Source organism: Ovis aries, chromosome 13 (assembly GCF_016772045.2).
Source record: "Ovis aries strain OAR_USU_Benz2616 breed Rambouillet chromosome 13, ARS-UI_Ramb_v3.0, whole genome shotgun sequence".
Taxonomy (NCBI): domain Eukaryota; kingdom Metazoa; phylum Chordata; class Mammalia; order Artiodactyla; family Bovidae; genus Ovis; species Ovis aries.
This window is the reverse complement of record NC_056066.1, coordinates 23,885,753-23,904,262: the sequence shown is the minus strand read 5'-3', so window position 1 is coordinate 23,904,262 and position 18,510 is coordinate 23,885,753. Positions and strand designations below refer to the sequence as shown.

The 18,510-nt window shown below is 40.8% G+C and overlaps 1 long non-coding RNA gene across 3 annotated transcripts in view; it reads right to left on the bottom strand.

The window, feature by feature from the left end:
* The window catches only part of LOC114117558 (uncharacterized), a 138,743-nt gene that overhangs the window by 18,881 nt on the left and 101,352 nt on the right, over positions 1–18,510 (bottom strand). For all 3 annotated transcript variants that reach the window (XR_009596037.1, XR_009596036.1, XR_009596038.1), the window contains one exon: positions 1,059–1,120. This is a non-coding gene — a long non-coding RNA (uncharacterized LOC114117558). The remainder of the gene's footprint in view (positions 1–1,058; positions 1,121–18,510) is intronic.

Sequence of the window (18,510 nt, the reverse complement as noted above, 5' to 3'; positions counted from 1 at the left end):
GGACTAACGGTGGGGTGCTGGGAAATACGCAAAATGAAGTAGGCCTTGGGTGGCAGTTTAGGGGACGTGGAACAGGTTCAGGGTTGAGGCTTTCTTTTAGTATTCTGATCGAGCCCAGGTTTTGTCTTCTACTGTCAGTGATCGGTTTCTGATCCTGTTCACAAAGAGTGGCGCGCCAGTCTCTCTTTTCCTTTCCACTTTCTGTTGCCTCTACCCAAGACAGTATTCCTCCCTGACCGAAATATGAACAAGATCAGCCTGCTGGCTTTCTTCCTTTAGCCTTTGTCCAAGGACATGAGTCTCCTGAGAAGGATTTAAGGGTTTTGACCATTGGCAGTGGCTGGGAAACACAGTAGTGACAAGGTGATTCCTTCTTTCTGTCCTCTATTTCCCCCTAGAACATGAAAAGGAATATCAGGCCTGCAAAAACATGTTAATAATGAGTCTTTGACTTCTATTTATTTATTTATTTATTTTTGGCTGCCCGCACAGCACGTAGGATCCTTGTTGTGTGACCAGAGATCAGACCTGTACCCCCTGCAGTGAAAACGTGGAGTCTTAACCACTGGACCAGCAGGAAAGTCCCTACATGTTAATGATGAGTCTTGAACATAAAGGCTTAAGTCAGAGTTATCCCATCTCATGGGGTCTGAAACAAAAGCTTTCTGGGACCTTTTTTTCACTGAAGAAGCTAATAACTCCCCCTTATAGGAAAGTATGGAGGATGAATTAGGGTTACATGGGTCAAAGTACTCATCACAGTGCTTAGCACATAGAACATCTTTAATAAATGATCACTTCTTTTTCCCTTTTGGGCCTTTCAAAGATTGGTCAGAGGAGGGAAGCAGCTATTTTTGCAAAACCAACAAACACTTAGCAGCTCTAATTTGAAAATTAACATACCAGTATGTATTCTGCAAATCCTGTTAACAGAGGTTGTCAAATAGTGGGTCCACTGAATTAATTACACTTGACATCTTTAACAAATAAGCACAGATGGCAATTTGTAGTCAATGGTAATCTCAGATCAAACTATTTTAGTATCAGATTTGACTTACTATGAATTAATCTTCTTAGTTTGCCGGTTTCTTCTGTGTAGAAATATTTGCTTGCAAGCTCTCTGAATACAAAGAAACCCAAAAAACTAAAATGTAATTTTTGCAGTTGACAATAGAACAAAAGTAAGCTAAATTTTGCCATAAAGGGTATTGTTTTAGGGATAAGGTTCATAATATGGGGGAATTATAATATAAATGATGTTGTCAAGTCATATTTTTCATGCCATTACTCTTTGTTTTATGTTGTAGCAGAAAAAAAAATGAAGCTAATAGTTTTAGAGGCAGTTCTCGCGGGAGTTAGAAATTCTGGTTTGGACGTTCTGAGTACCTCAGGTTTTCTTCACTGGAAAATGGAAAATCATCTCAAGGGGGTATCATAAAAAAGAATTGGAAATGAGATGAAAGGGAACACATAAAAATGGGACAAGGTAGTCTTGGGTTTGAGTTCTAGCTCACCTCTCACTAGCTACATGCTGGTGACCAATTTAAACTCTGCAAATCTTAATTTCTTAATCTGTAAAGGAAGAGTAATATCTGAATTGTAGGTTATCATGCGGATTAAGTAAAGCAATCTAAATGCTTTTAGCTCAGTTTCTGACACATAGTAGGTGCTTAACAATGTTAATCCCCAACACCCTCCCTTTCCAGATAAAGAAATATAGAAACATGTGCAGAGTATCTTAAGTAATAGGAAAATATTTATGCAATGTTTACTATGGACCAGGGTCTATCTTAAACACTTTAAAAATATTAATTCTGATAACAACCTGTGAAAAGTGCTATTATTCTCTCTCTTCTACAGATGAAGAAATTGAGGCACAGAGAGTTAACAACTTGTCCAGTGTACCCAGCAGGGAAGTTGTGGGGTCACCTTAAATCTTTGGCCATCAGGTTTGCACTTAAATCCCACACATGCTATCTCCCCCCAAAACAAATGAAACCATTCAGTAGCATTCTCTGTGGTCAGAATTTCTTTATCAAGGGTAAAATATGATATAGAAATATCAAAGGAATGGTCATATACAAAAACATTATAAAAATAAAATAATACTAAATATGCCCTCCAGATATTTTACCTTAAGGGATCTATGGGGCAAAGGGAGAAAGTGAAACATGGGGATAAGAAGAGAGAGCATCATGGAGATTGGGAAGCCTTTACCAAAGTCATCGCTTCTAAAACAGTGCTTTCCCACCATCTAAGTGGGTAGAAACTTGTGGTTATGACAGAGCTTGTCCCTGACTTGTAGAAAACAGTACCACTTCCACTGAGCACCAGCCATCACTGCTACCCTTGCTTGAACCATGAAGATTTCTTTTTTTTTTTTTTTTGAAGATTTCTTTAAAATAAAACCTCTGTCCCAACAGAGCTGTTTCTCTAGGTTCATGGTTTGAGCTCATTTCCCTTAGCATTCTTTATCACTGAGCCACCTGGGAAGCCCCATCTACGGGGGCTATCTGTTTGTCTATCTATCCATCCTTACTTGTTTGGTAATTCCCAGTTCCAGTAACCTTAGCTTTGGCAGAGTTCTGGTCTCTCCCTTCTACACAGGCTGGATGCCCTTGAGGTGGCAGATTAATCTGGCCACAGAGAAATGACAGTAGAAGGATCTCAAGCTTGGGTCATCCTTGACAATCCCCACTATTAGATAGAACTATTTAATGGGTATCTCAGGGCTTCCCTCATGGCTCAGTGGTAAAGAATCTGCCTGCCAATGCAGGGGACACAGGTTTGATCCCTGATCCGGGAAGATCCCACATGCCACAGAGCAACAAAGACCAAGCGACACGACTATTAAGCCTGCACCCTACAGCCCACGCTCCACAACAAGAGAAACCCAAGCCTGCACCCTACAGCCCACGCTCCACAACAAGAGAAACCACCACAATGAGAAGCCTGTGCACTGCAACTAGAGTAGCCGCAGCAGCAACAAAGACCTAGCACAGCCAAAAATAAAGAAAGAAAATTACAATGGGTATCTCAGAAGACTGTTCTCTTGAGAGCACGGACATGATACCACGGTCCGAGGCTGTCTCTGGTCTGGAGATTTGCCTGAATGCTAGAAAATTCTTAGTAAAATATTTCCACTGGAAAGAAAGCTAGTATTATTCCTGAACAATACCAGGAATTGTAGGAATGGGCTTATGAAGAAACATCTTTTTTTTCCCTAGTTAATTGGTGTGTGCGTGTGTGTGTGTTTGATTTGTTTTATTTTAGGTGGTGAATGGCTACACAGACATTATAAGCATATCTTTGAAACAAGGCTGACCAAATTTCAGGCCTGCACATTTTTGTGGGCTTAGTGATGAAAGAGTACTGCTATTTTAAGAAGTGATTAAGAGCAGCTTTTTTTAGACTCAAAATTTAATCGAGATTTTTCTTTCTTTTGTCAATTGTTCTCTGACAAGCGAGTTCATTTCCAAGTACATTAGGCTGAATGAGATTCCAAGAGGCCCAGGAATATCCTTCCCAACTCCCTCTCAACAAGGGGGACAGTGTCCTCTTCCCGATTAAAAAGCCCCTTCAGAGGATGCACATCACAAGCCTGCTGGTAAGACTAAAAGCTGGGCAGGGTCTCGGGAGGAAGCTGGCAAGGGGCCATGGACCAAGAATTCAAGATTAAGAAATCCTGATCCATTTCCCTCCTCCAAAGAGAGCTGAAAGACAGACAACCTCTTTGAAAACTCAAGACGCTGATCTACTGACATATAGTTGAGCTTTCCTCAACTCTGCCCTGTCACCTTTTCCTTTTGGAAGCCTGTTATCTAAGCAAAGGTGCTAATAAAAACTGACACCCACACCTTGCTTCCAGCTTGGCTTGGCTAGTGTCGAAGGACCACAATCTAATTGGAACAGTCCCTGCGAATGACATAACCACAGGGGTTGGGGAAAGCATATAAGCCGTGAAATGCAATATCACATTCAAAACAAATATAAGGCAATAGATTGTGACATATATAAATTCCTCTCTTGTTCTATAGGTCTAAAGAAATTGGCCTGTGGAAACTGACGGATTATAATGTAACTGAGCAGGACCCTGAGGGGCCTTCCCCTACATCCTCTGCTTTAGTTCCTCTCTGAAATACCTGGAAAATAGTATTCAATGCAAAATTTCCTGATCTGCAAAACCCTCATCTCCCCCCAAATGGAAGATCTTAATTACTTGACGACCCTAAGCACATAGCCCTGGCCTCCTGGAGTCCAAGGACTGATAAAGTTAACCCTGTGACACCACTTTGCTCCCCGTCATCATCAGAGAACAGTGCACAAGCTGATCCCAGACTCTGTGACCCTCCTCCCTCACCCAGCTTTCTTTAAAAGTGCTGCCCAAACACTTCCTGGGAGCTCCAGGCTTTTTAGGTCATGAGCCACCCTGTTTCCTTGCATGGGCTCTTGACATTTCAGTTTGTTTGGCTTCCCGGTGCATTGGGCATTCGGACTTGCGTTAACAACAGAATACTCAAAAGTAGTATTTTCCCATTAAGGAAAAAAAAATCTATGTATGTGATTTACTTGGAGAAAGGAATGGCAAACCACTTCAGTATTCTTGCCTTGAGAATGTCATGAATAGCTTGAAAAGGCAAAAAGATATGACACTGAGAGCTGGAGAAGACTCTTGAGAGTCCCTTGGACAGCAAGGAGATCAAACCAGTCAATCCTAAAGGAAATCAACTTTAAATATTTATTGGAAGGACTGGTGCTGAAGTTGAAGCTTCAGTACTTTGGCCACCTGGTGTGAAGAGCCAACTCACTGGAAAAGAGCCCAATGCTTGGAAAGATTAATGGCAAGAGAAGAAGGGAGCAACAGAGGATGAGATGGTTGGATGGCATCATTGATTCAATGGACATGAGTATGAGCAAACTCCGGGAGATGGTGAAGGACAGGGAAGCCTGATGTGCTGCAATTCATGGGGTTACAAAGAGTCAGACATGACTAAGTCACTAAACAACAACAAAAATGTAATTTACTTTGGAAGAAAAAGCTCTGCTACATCAAAATTCTTATAAATATAAATAAGAGGGTAAGTAACTTCCCTGTGGTTTAGTGGTAAAGAGTCCACCTGCCAATGCAGGAGACACAGATTCAACCCCTGGGTCAGGAGGATCCCCCAAAGAAGGAAATGGCAACCCACTGCAGTATTCTTACCTGAGAAATCCTATGGATGGAGGAGCCTGGAGGGCTACAGTCCATGGGGACACACCGAGTTGGACACGACTTAGACAACAACAATTCAGTTTTCACAAATCTCTCTTCCCCTCTTTTGCATTTGGTTTAGGGAGGGGAGCGAACACAGGATCTTTTCTCCAATTACAGAGAGTGCCACCAAGGGGAAGGCATGGGTCTGGCCAAACTACATACCAGGCTGTTGGATGGCTGCATATCAGTACAGACGTCCCCCCGCTATCCTTCCACACTGCCCCCAAATTTCTTTCATAGGCTTGAACTTCACTAATCCTGACTGCAGAGAATGACATTCTCAAAATTTCTCTAGTAGAAGAATCCACATCTGAAAGCTGAAGCTTGTCTTTCTTTCCATTTTCACTGCCTGCATTTCCCAAATGGTGGTTTTTGTGAGATGTTAAAAGGTATCACCCAATAAAATCTTTAAGCATCAAGTATATTTGAGAAAGAAGGGCCTTGAGGAAAACCCAGATCTCCTGCTGCAGAGGGCTATAGATGTCACTACATGCTAATACGCATCACATCTCTCCGAGTAAGAAACAAAGTATGCACTGTCTCTCAAATGTACTAAACAATTTAACGTCTTTTTTTTTTTTTTTTTTTCAGGGACCCATTTGTGTCCCAGGGAATCTACTTGGGGAAATTTTATAACAATTTGGGGGAAATCGTATTTTAAAAAATCTTATAGTTGTTTCCCAAGTTTCTCATTTTGTATCCATATTTTTAAATGTTTTGTTCCCACATGTCACATCTGTATTTATTGGACAGCATGTTAGTAAATATTAAAGAAATCAAATTAACATACTGTGTATTCTGACTCAACTCACTCAGCATTTAGAGAAAGTCTAACATTGTGTGCTCAACTCTTTTAGAGTTTTGGGGAAATTTCAATACAAGATTTCAAACAGATGAAAGGCAGTATTAGCATAGTTTTTTAAGGCCTCAAATCAAAGATACCCATTCAGACAGCAAATTAGTTAATTCTTTCTAACGTTCCATCACTGTGATAGAAGGAAATACCCGTGTGCTTGCCCATCCAGAGCCACAGAGCATTGATTTGATGAAGCACTTTCTGATCTGCAGCCGCTGATAATACCTATCAGCCGCCAGCAGCCAACTTTGATACGCCGCTGAAGGGCAAGTTAAGCAGCTTTAACTTGAAAAGGATCAGAAACAATTACAAAATCGAATGAGGTGCTCCTGACATGGCAGGAAGAGGTTGAAAAAGCAAAATATCAGGATTGTGCATTCATCAATCCACAAAGCCAGCAAGACTCTCCCTGAATACATGCAAAAAAAAAAAAAAAAAAAACCCCACCAGAAAACCCACAAGAAAAACAGAACCATAGCAAACAAGAAAATAGCTAGTGTGCAGAAATCACTTAGATAATGTTTGTGCTATAGTTGTGCAATCCTTTTTTTTTTTTAAGATTTTTTTTTCAATTAGACCATTTTTAAAGTCTTCATTGAATTTGTTACAATATTGCCTCTATTTTTTATTTTGATTTTTGGTCCCAAGACGTGGAATCTTAGCTCCCTAACCAGGGATCAAACCTGCACCCTCTGCATTGGAAGGCAAAATCTTAATCACTGGATCACCAGGGAAGTCTCAGTCCTTAAAATGAGCTATAGCACCATGGCAGCCTGGATAGGAAGAAGGTCTGGGGGAGAATAACATGATATGCCACATGCGCTCTGTCGTGTCTGACTCTTTGCAACCCTATGGACGTAGCCTGCTAGGCTCCTTTGTCCATAGGATTTTCCAGGCAGGAATACTGGAGTGGGTTGTCATATCCTCCTCCAGGGAATCTTCCAGACCCAAGGATGATATCAGCATCTCCTGCAGTGCAGGCAGATTCTCTACGTCTGAGCCATCCAGAAAGCCCCTGGGGGAGATGAATACATGGATATGGATGGCTGAGTCCCTTTGCTGTTCACCTGAAACTACTACGGCAACATTGTTAATTGGCTATACCCCAATACAAAATAAAAAGGTTAAAAACACTAGCTATAGCACCAACATTAAGTAGGCTTGTTATAAAACTTATATAGTGCTTAACACATATTAGGCACTCAAAAAATATTATTATTAATGGAACATAAAAAGGTGAGTGAGAGAAATAGTGTTAAAATTCTAGTCATCTGCTAAAACTGTCAACCATCTCAGACTCCCTCAGGATATTATTAAACAGCCAACCCTAGGAAGCAGTCAATAAAAATACAGATATCATTCAAAGTAGAGGAACAAAGGAGGTAAATTACAGATTTTACTAGAATCATTGAGATTATTTTTTCCCCAGGGGACTCTCAGTTTTGTCTGTCATTTGCAATATCTTCATGAGGGCTGACAATTGCTAAGTTTCCCAAGAAGCTGGTGATATGATTCAGAGACATCCACCAAATTGTGAAACAGAGCAAATTTGTGAATTTTCATCCATGAATTTCATATTTTTCTATTGCAAATTGCCTGTGAAGGAATCAGAATGAAAACCTCAACCCAAAGTAAAAGGTAAGGAATCTTGGTTTCAGATACCCAAGAGTGATGACATAGAAATACATTCAAAGGAGCTCTGCCTGGTTCCCTTGCCTTCTGTTTTCTCTATACCCCTACTCTTACTTGACCATCCACACAAGTAAGTCATTAGACTGCCCCCACAGAGAATGTTTGACTGCTATGGAAAAAACCCTGCTTAGTCTCCCTGGCCATGAAGCTTATTATGCCTCCTTCACCCTTGAGACAGATGGAATATTGAACTGCAAGAGAAAAAGATTACTTGCTTCACACTTAATTTCCGTTTTCACCCCCAGGGTTTCTCTTTCTATACAAAAGCTCAAGGTTTTGCTAGAACAGGGTGGAGATCATTTTCTTTCAGGGGCACATTTATACTAATCCATGGCCATCCATGTGTTTCAGCATCTATTTGCTGGACAGCACATTTCTCTGACTGCAAAATATTCTGTCCCCTGCAGACACCAGTTGTCTCCAAACAGGAAGACAGGACCTTCATTTCAGCAGAGACCGGAAAGGAATGTCATTTCCTTGTGATATGTTAAACAATGTGACCTCTTGTTCTGCATCGGCCTCTGGCTCCAGCCCACCCTGCATCCATCTAAACTGGTCACTCTTGAAGTTCTGGCCTTAGATCTTTTATTTTGCTTGCTAAGTGCTGGAGGTGGATAATGATGCTGGAATGTTGTCAAATTCCTCATGGAAAGAATAGATTGATTTTTGACAGTTCTAAGGGAGCTCGGGCCCCCTAAGCCATAGGTTCCAAGTGATGAAGAATACCTTCTGCAAACCTAGCACACCCCAACAGGAAGACCGTGCCTCTCTGGAGAGCAGTCACTCTGCTTTAGTCACGAACAAGCCTGATAATACAAGAATCTAACTGAAGTTGACACATTCTCATTAGAGCAGCTAAAACAAAAGCACATATGGATCTTTCTGAATCATTGAACACACACTGCTTGATAAATTATATTCTCATTTTCAGAGGCTCCGTCTCAGAACATCTAGCAGGTAAGAGCCGGCCTTAGCTCTGGGTTGGTACTTTTCAGCACCCTGAATGGATTCAGTGTAGGAGGGGGAAAGAAAAAGGAAAAGGTAACTGTCAGCTGCTGGCAAGTTTGTCTTCAACAAGGCTTAGCTAAGTGAACCCCAGCATCAAGCCTCAAGACACCAGTGCCTTTTCCAGAACTGCTGCTCTCCATGAAAGAACAGGAATTAAACTAGTGTTAAAAGGGCTGGAAAGGGTGACATTCATCTTTTTCTTGAAACTATGCTCTTTGACTCTGTTCTCTGAGCTGTTGGTGATTACATCATTCTCCTTTGGGCTTTGACTTGGGCAAGAAAAGTGTCCTGAGCGAAAGCAGGTTGAGACAGAGCAGGTTGGGTTTTAGCAAGGCCACCCACACAGGACAGTGCTTCTGTGCTGTGTGACAGAAGCTCACATTAACCTCTATATCTCCAGGTTCAAATCTCAGGAAGAGCCTCTGTCTATGAGGATCTTATCACCAGTGATAGAAACTCACTCTGAATGACTACAGCAGAAAAAGAACTGGAAGCACACTAAATAGTTCCCAAAACTGGTCAGCAAGACAAGGGAACAAGGACCAGAGATATGGGTGGGTTCCTTTATTGCTGCTGCCCTCTATCCCCAGCACTGGACACTAGCTCTGCTGCCCTTGGGAACTGGAGCTGTCCTCCTTCCATGTCACTTGCTCCTCATTCAAAGTTCAAATGAGAGCCTGCGATTGGTTAAGCTGAGGCTTGTTTGTTGTAGCCATGTGTTTTAGGAAATTAACTCACTCAGAAGGACAATGCAGATAGTGGAGTGCAGTTTATTACACCGGTGGGCCCATGGCAGAGTCTTCTCTTAGCCAAGGACCCCGACTAGTTTTTGTGAAAACCTTATATACCCTAAGTGTACCTGTCCAAACCCTCCTCCCCAAAATTCCCTGAAACTAGTCTGAACAAAGGAAAAAGAAAGATACAATCAAAGTTAACTTGTGATTCATAAGCCTTAAGCCTAGGTAGTTAACAGTGGACAATTATCAATAGGCTTGTAGTCATACCCCAATAAGCATAATAGAATGTATGATTCTATTCGGTTACACAGATAATTAGGGTACTCTTTTAGGCGATGGACAGCCCTGGGGCTCTTCCTTCCGGGGGCCTGGTTTTCCAGTTGGTGTGTTGTTTCTATAGATACTGGGCATATAGCTCCACAGTCCAGCCCAAGATGGAGTCCTGCTTTCAAAATAAAGCCTGTTCTGTTTCCTCCTTCATATTCTCACACTTTGCTGGTGAGGTGGGGTGGGGACAAATCAGCTCAGTTCAGTTCAGTCACTCAGTTCTGTCCAACTCTTTGTGACCCTATGGACTGCTGCATGCCAGGCTTCCTTGTTCATCACCAACTCTCAGAGCTTGCTCAAACTCATGTCCATCGAGTCGGTGATGCCATCCCACCATCTCATCCTCTGTTGTCCCCTCCTCCTGCCTTCAATTAAAGAAGGAATTCATAGGGCCTGGACTCCACCTTAGGCCTGTTCATGCTGATCATGCTCAGCCACCTTTCCAATGGAATCTGAACTCTGTGTTCAGTGCCTATGAAGACAACAACAGAAGGATGAGACCCCCTCCAGACAGGGGAACCTTGAAGATCGTATCTAGGTTACTCATCGCCTAAGAGAAAACATACACTAATCACCCCTTCCTCCAGACAGGCCATAAATTTTTCTGTATCACTCGGAGCGTAACCTCGGGTTTATTGATTATTGGCTAATTGTTTGACTGTTTGAGCACATAAGCACATAGCATGTGAATGATGGGGTTATTGGGATTGTGTTTTCCTTGGTTTATGTAAGTCTTAAGGAATTTGGAGCGGTGGGTTCAGACACGTACTCATGGGGTATAAAAGGTTTTCACAAATGCTGGTCAGGGTCCTTGGCTAAGAGGAGACTCTGCCTTGGGCCCGCCGGTGTAATAAACTGTACTCCACTATCTGCACTGTCCTTCTGAGTGAGTTTGTTTCCCGGAATGCGTGGCTACAACACAATCTTTCCCAACATCAGGGTCTTTTCTAATGAGTTAGTTCTTCGCATCAGGCGACCAAAGTATTGAAGCTTCAGCTTCAGCATTAGTCCTTCCAATGAATATTCAGGACTGATTTCCTTTAGGATTGACTGGTTTACTCTCCTTGCTGTCCAAGAACTCTCAAGACTTTTATCCAACACCACAGTTCAAAAGCAACTATACCTAGCCTATTTCAGCTTTGTCGGTGGGAAGTAAATGAGTTTGGATGCTTAAAACTCATTTACTCAATGATGCTCAACAGAATCTCCCCACCTCTGACCCACCAGCCAGCCAGTGCATGCTCAGTTGATTCCAACTCTCTGCAACCCCATGGACTGTAGTGCTGCCAGTCTCCTCTGTCCATGGAATTCTCCAGGCAAGAATACCGGAATGGGTAGCCATTGCCTACTCCAGGGGATCTTTCCTGCTTGAACCCGTATGTCTTGTGTCTCCTGCATTAGCAGGTGGATTCTTCATCAACTGTGCCACCTGAGAGAGGGGGTTATCTGGACAAATGTTCATTCATTTGAGAACCTCTAAACAATTCTGATAAAATGCAACATAACCAGTTTCCATAGGAAATGGACCACCACCCTCCCTGTACCACCTTCAGTCCCTTCAAATTCTGTCTTGCCCTTATTAAGCAAACACAGTTTGAAAAAAGCCATTGGTAATTCTGATATAAGATCTAACCCTAGTCCTCCAAATCCCTGGGAAAAAACTGCCCTAAAACATGATTCAGATTCCTCTGCCCTACTGAAGTTTTACACTGCCTTTTTTCTAAACTGAAGGTTATTTTAAAATAAAAATGTCTGAACTGCTTAAAAAGAAGAAAGAGAAAAAGGTAAAAGCTATTTGTGATTTTTGAAGAGCGATAATGAAAGCAACCTCAAATCCCCAATTTTTCTTACTCCTGAAAAAATATTCCTAAGAAAAAAGAAATTTAATTTCTCAGCACAGCTTTTAATTTTGTTTTTCTTCTCATTTTCATACTTTTGACAGCCCTACAGGAAAAGATAACAAAGGTAAAAAAAGTTTTCTAGAATCATGACACAGAAATTTTTACTGGTTTTTAAATAGTCGAATGAATACTATCCAGGGTATAGAATCTGCAGACAGATATAATCTTAGAGGAAAAAAAAACACACAGAAAATATCTCTTTGGTCTTTTTTTAAATATATGCCATTGCCAAATTCCCCTGAGAAATGGATTCCCTGCTGGTCTTGCTTCCAGACAGGCAATAAACTACGTGATCCCTGAAATTCCTTTTAGTGAGCCTTAGACACGAGTTGTTAACTAACCCAGCACATGGCCAAGCTCCTCCATGGAAGCAAATAGAAAACTGGGCAAACTGCTGAGGATTCATCCTCAACACTTCACCTTCAGTGGCTGCTAAAAGAAAGCTCATTTGAATTCATTGCTTTCCTTTACTCATGGAGGTCTTTTCAAAAGGAATTACTTTATAACTCCAGAATAAACATTGAATTTTTGCTTTGTCAGTAGTGATTTGGTTTTTTGGAGAGAAAACATCTTCATGGATCAGAGGTATAATTAAACCTTGGTTTTATAATGGAAGGAGTTATGTAGGTAGGATAATCTTTGCAGTAGTCAAGTAAGGAAGTTTCATAGGAATCACATATTTTATTATTATAAAATGGTTTTACGATTATAAAATCACATATTTTACAGTTATATTGGTTACTGATTACTGGTTATATTATGAAGACTAAGCAATCCAGTAAGTCTATGTGTGTTTCTCTAATGCAGGTGTAACAGTTGGTTCTTTCCAACATTACCCCTTTTGGGAAGCTATTTTATAAGCATGGTTCTCAATCTACTTCACTATAGCACCCAGAGGATGACTGAACTGAGGAGGACTACATCTATGGCTCAAGTTCACCTCAAGTTCAAGGTCCAGACGCTGTCCCTTAAAATAACAGAAGAGAGTCTTCAAATTTGAAAATGTATTAAAAACAAGTAAGCTTTGGTTGAGAATAATTAAACTTAATGATTTGAATCACTAATATAGGGCTAGTAAAGTAATGCTCAAAATTCTCCAAGCTAGGCTTAACAGTATGTAAACTGTGAACTTCCAGATGTTTAAGCTGGATTTATAAAAGCCAGAGGAACCAGAGATCAAATTACCAACATCCACTGGATCATTAAGAAAGCAAAAGAGCTCTAGAAAAACATCTATTTCTGCTTTATTGACTATGCCAAAGCCTTTGACTGTGTGGATCACAACAAACTGTGGAAAATTCTGAAAGAGATGGGAATACCAGACCACTTGACCTGCCTCCTGAGAAATCTGTATACAGGTCAGGAAGCAACAGTTAGAACTGGACATGGACAACAGACTGGTTCCAAATTGGGAAAGGAGTACATCAAGGCTGTATACTGTCACCCTGCTTATTTAACTTATATGCAGAGTACATCATGAGAAATGCTGGGCTGGATGAAGCACAAGCTGGAATCAAGATTGCTGGGAGAAATATCAATAACCTTAGATATGCAGATGACACCACCCTTATGGCAGAAAGTGAAGAACTAAAAAGTCTCTTGATGAAAGTGAAAGGAGAGAGTGAAAAGGTTGGCTTAAAGCTCAACATTCAGAAAACTAAGATCATGGCATCCAGTCCCATCAGTTTATGGGAAATAGATGGGGAAACAGTGGAAAAGTGTCAGACTTTATTTTGGGGGGCTCCAAAATCACTGCAGATAGTGACTGCAGCCATGAAATAAAAAGATGCTTGTTCCTTGAAAGAAAAGTTATGACCAACTTAGACAGCATATTAAAAAGCAGAGACATTATTTGGCCAACAAAGGTCCGTCTAGCCAAAGCTATGGTTTTTCCAGGAGTCATGTATGGATGTGAGAGTTGGACTATGAAGAAAGTTGAGCACTGAAGAACTGATGCTTTTGAACTGTGGTGTTAGAGAAGACTCTTGAGAGTCCCTTGGACAGCAAGGAGATCCAACCAGTCAATCCTAAAGGAAATCAGCCCTGAATAGTCATTGGAAGGACTGATGCTGAAACTGAAACTCCAATACTTTGGCCACCTGATGCGAAGAACTGACTCATTGGAAAAGACTCTGATGCTGGGAAAGATTGAAGGTGGGAGGAGAAGGGGACGACAGAGGATGAGAGGTTGGATGGCATCACCAACTCAAGGGACATGAGTGTGAGTAAACTCCAGGAGCTGGTGATAGACAGGAAGGCTTGGCGCACTGCAGTTCATGGGGTCACAAAGAGTTGGACGCAACTGAGTAACTGAGCTGAACTGAACTGAACTGAGGATGACTAAATCTATGGGTCCAGTCCACCTGGTCCAGATGCTGCCTCTTAAAATAACAGAAGAGAGTCTTCAAATTTGAAACTGTATTGAAAACAAGTAAGCTTTGGTTGAGAATAATTCAACTTAATGATTTTAATCACCAATAGAGGCAGCAAGTTACAAATAATGCAAGTCCAAGTCCAGCCTGGGTATGGGATTACCTACCCATCAATTCTCTCTTGGTGAAGACTTTGGCCGAGAGCAGTACAAACAGAGTCAACATTTCACTGTCCCTATTTTATTTTCTATTCCTGCCTCTCCATCCTCAATTTTCATTCTTTAATCATGTGCTTCTCACTGGGGAGCACTGACGTGGTGGCTTTCTGGGATTGTCATTAATGTGTCATTGCAGAGTTCTAGCTCATTATCTCCAATTGCCCAAAGTTTAGCCCTGAGAATACAGTCTTTTGTCTTGAGAGTTCTTGCTGTTGCTAATGAATACTGCACAAATCTCCACAGTGTAGAAACTGCAGAAGACGTGGCTTTTCTCAGACCTTTTCAGCAAAAATGCAATGCAGTGTCACATTTAAGAGACCTCAGTTTCGGAAGAATTTTGACAGTTACTCTCGGTGTGATTTTGCACAAGGTATATAATCTCTCAGAGCCTCAGGAATGTGAAGTCTGTTTCCATGATGGGCACCTGGTAAAGCACTCACAGAATGGTAGCTGTTCCTGTTATTTCTTCAGAATTTCCTTACATGGAGAGGTGGGAACAGGTTCATGGCAATGTAAGAGTTTAGTTGAAAAACTGAAAAATAAATATTGTCCAGTTGAATTCTTGCCTAAAGAATCTTTCTTACTACCCTAATCCATTTCCTGAATCCACTCTAAATATCTTCTGTACCCACTCTTCCCATGCAAAGGAATTATTTGCTCCCAAGACTCAGATTCTATAGGATATATAAGAATATATATTATTTACTATTTCTGTATCACATGAACAGTGGGAATTTTAAAATTCAAGATTTTATTCAATGGCATTCACTACTTGAAAGGTTCTAGATAGTTCTGTGTTGCAAATGTCACTGTCAAATTGCAGCAGTTACTCCAAGTAGCCTACTTAAAACCACTGGAACTTATTGAAGGACCAGCAGCCCCATCATATAGATGACGCCATAGTTGCAACTGTGCAAGTTAAAGTACATCCTGGACCTTACTTTCTAAAAGATCTGTTTCTAAAACACTGATGGCCAAGATTGGAAGTAGCCTAAATGTCCATGGACAAATAAACGGATAAAGACAATGTGGTACATATATATAAAAAGAATGAAATAATGTCATATGCAGCAATGTGGATAGACTTAAAGATTATTATACTAAGTAAAGTAAGTCTAAGAAAATATTATATAATATCTCTTATATGTGGAACCTAAAATATGATACAAATGAACTTATGTACAAAACAGAAACAGATCCACAGACTTAGAAAACAAACTTATGGTTACCAAAGGGGAAAGCTGGGGGCGGGGATAAATTAGGAGGTTGGGATTAACATATACATCACACTATACGTAAAATAGATAATCAACAAGGACCTACTGTATAGCACAGGGGACTCTACTCAATACTCTGTAATAACCTCTATGGGGAAAAAAAAAATCTGAAAAAGAAATCACTTTGCTGTACACTTGAAACATAATATTGTAAATCAACTATATTCCAATATAAAATAAAAATTTTTTAAAAAGAACACTAACTACAGAAACACTAGGAGGAACAGAGAGGCCTCACTCTCTCCTGGTTGGGTTTTGTCTGTATCAGTAGCCAGCAGCTCTGTTTGTAAACAGGAAATGAAGCTGTATGGTTTCTCCAGAGTTGACTACTGAACAGTCCCGAGTGAAAATTCCTCTTTTAAAAAAAAAACATAAACAAAAAAAAACACAGATGAATCTGTTTGGTTAAAAAAAAAGATGACGGCGGAGCGGGGGAAAGTAAAGTGGATGGTAGGGTAAAGAAAAGTGCCTGCCAATAACAAAGACGGTTGTATAAGCACTTTGGGGGAAAAGGAGGGTAAAGAATGCTGGCTGTTAAAGTGCCTTTTTTGAAGCATAAAATTGGTGTCAAAACAAGGAATAAGGAGTGGCATAGGAACCAGGGACTCGATTGAAGAAAGCCTGGGTCACGAAGTCTCAAGTACCTGACTTATTAACACTAAATCCATTGTTAATGAACATGTAATTACAAGGTGTTCATTTGGAGGAAGGTCGATGGCAAATTTTATAATGAAGGTATTAACCTGATACCACTTGCCCACCCCACCCTGCCTCAGAGTGACTAAAATAACTGGTATGACCAGCACCTTGTGACATGACGCCTTTCGAAGTACCGTGCACCCCTTGCCCCTGAGAACAAATCGCATCTAAAAGTTCAGCCTGTCTCACTGTGTAATGTTTCTGCCTCTTTTCCCCTGCCATTCTGCCTAATTCATAGCACATTCTTCTATTGGACACTGTGCCGTCTAATATTATTTTTCTATAACCCGTTCATTTTCTCTTTATCATGATGGGGCAGCATAGTTCCAATTACTCACAAGTTGTTGTCCTGTCCCTAAGTCTTGTCCAACTCTTTGAGACCCCATGAAACACAGCATGCCAGGCTCCTCTGTCCTCCATTATTTCCCAGAGTTTGTTCAAACTCATGTCCACTGAGTCAGTGATGTTATCTGACCATCTCATTCTCTGCTGCCCTCTTCTCCTTTTGCCTTCAATCTTTTCCAGTATCTAGTTCTTTTCCAATGAGTTGTCTCCTTGCACAGAAAAAGTTTCTTTGCAGAAAACATTATACTTATTTTTATAAAGTAACTAATCATTTTGGTGTGTTCAAAATGTACTTCATTTTTTATTAAAAATTCTATTTACACTTAAAAAAATTCACCCTGAATCTGATCAATTTTCTGAACATAAATTTCAGTTGCCTTTTTATACAGTTCATGAGGTACTCATGGCAAATATACTAGGGTGGTTTGCCATTCCCTCCTCCAGTGGATCATGTTTTGTCAGAACTCTCCACTGTGACCCCATCCATCTTGGGTGGCCCCATACAGCATGGCTCATAGCTTCATTAAGTTAGCCAGCCCCTTCGCCAAGACAGAGATCCATGAAGGGAAGCGTGGCGTACTGCAGTCCATGGAGCTACAAAGAGTCAGACACAGCTTGGTGACTGAACAACCACAACAAAATTTCAGTTACAGAAAACATGGACGAGAGAAGAACTACATGATACAGCATTATCGAGTTCACAATGCAGGACATTTCTACAGGACAAATGACTGTTTCCCTAACAAACTAATGGTGTAAATAAAGGGGGGGGGGGGTATGCGGTTATAAGATTTAAAAGACCTGCTGCTGCTGCTAAGTCGCTTCAGTCGTGTCCGAATCTGTGCGATCCCATAGATGGCAGCCCACCAGGCTCCGCCGTCCCTGAGATTCTCCAGGTAAGAACACTGGAGTCAGTTGCCATTGCCTTCTCCAATGCATGAAAGTAAAAAGTGAAAGTGAAGTCGTTCAGTAGTGTTCGACTCTTAGTGACCCCATGGACTGCAGCCTCCAGGCTCTTCTGTCCATGGGATTTTCCAGGCAAGAGTACTGGAGTGGGGTGCCATTGCCTTCTCCTAATGTTCATTAAATGCAGCATATGACCCTTGTATGAAATCTAAAAATAAATAAATCAACCATAGAAAGACATTTGAGACAATCAAGGAAATTTGAATGTTGTCTTGGGTTTAAGTGAAATTAAAGAAATTATTGTTGGTTTTAGTATCTATGACAATGGCATAGTAGTTATGTTTCTTTTTTTAAAATGGTGCTCAAGGAAAAGACTTAAAAATGCATATGAAAGTTTTTGGTATGAAATAACATGATGTCTCGGATTTGTTTTAAAATCCTGCAACAAAAAACAATGGGTGGAAGGAAGGAAGCATAATTAGCAAAACGCTGATAATTGCTAAAGTTGGGTACATGTGGGTTTATTATCCTATACTTTCTACTTTTGAGTATCTGAAAATTTCCATAACAAAAACTGTAAAAACTTTTTACTTTCCCAATTATTTGCATGTTATAAATATACTTAAAGTTTAAAAATTCTATTTATTTACAACGTACTAGGAACCATATGTAAGCTACATCTTAGTTTGGGCTGCTATAACAAAAAGACTATAAATTGCTGCTGCTGCTGTTAAGTCACTTCAGTCGTGTCCGACTCTGTGCAACCCCAGAGACGGCAGCCCACCAGGCCCCCCAGTCCCTGGGATTCTCCAGGCAAGAACACTGGAGTGGGTTGCCATTTCCTTCTCCAATGCAGGAAAGTGAAAAGTAAAAGTTAAGTTGCTCAGTCATCTCCGACTCTTAGCAACCCCATGGACT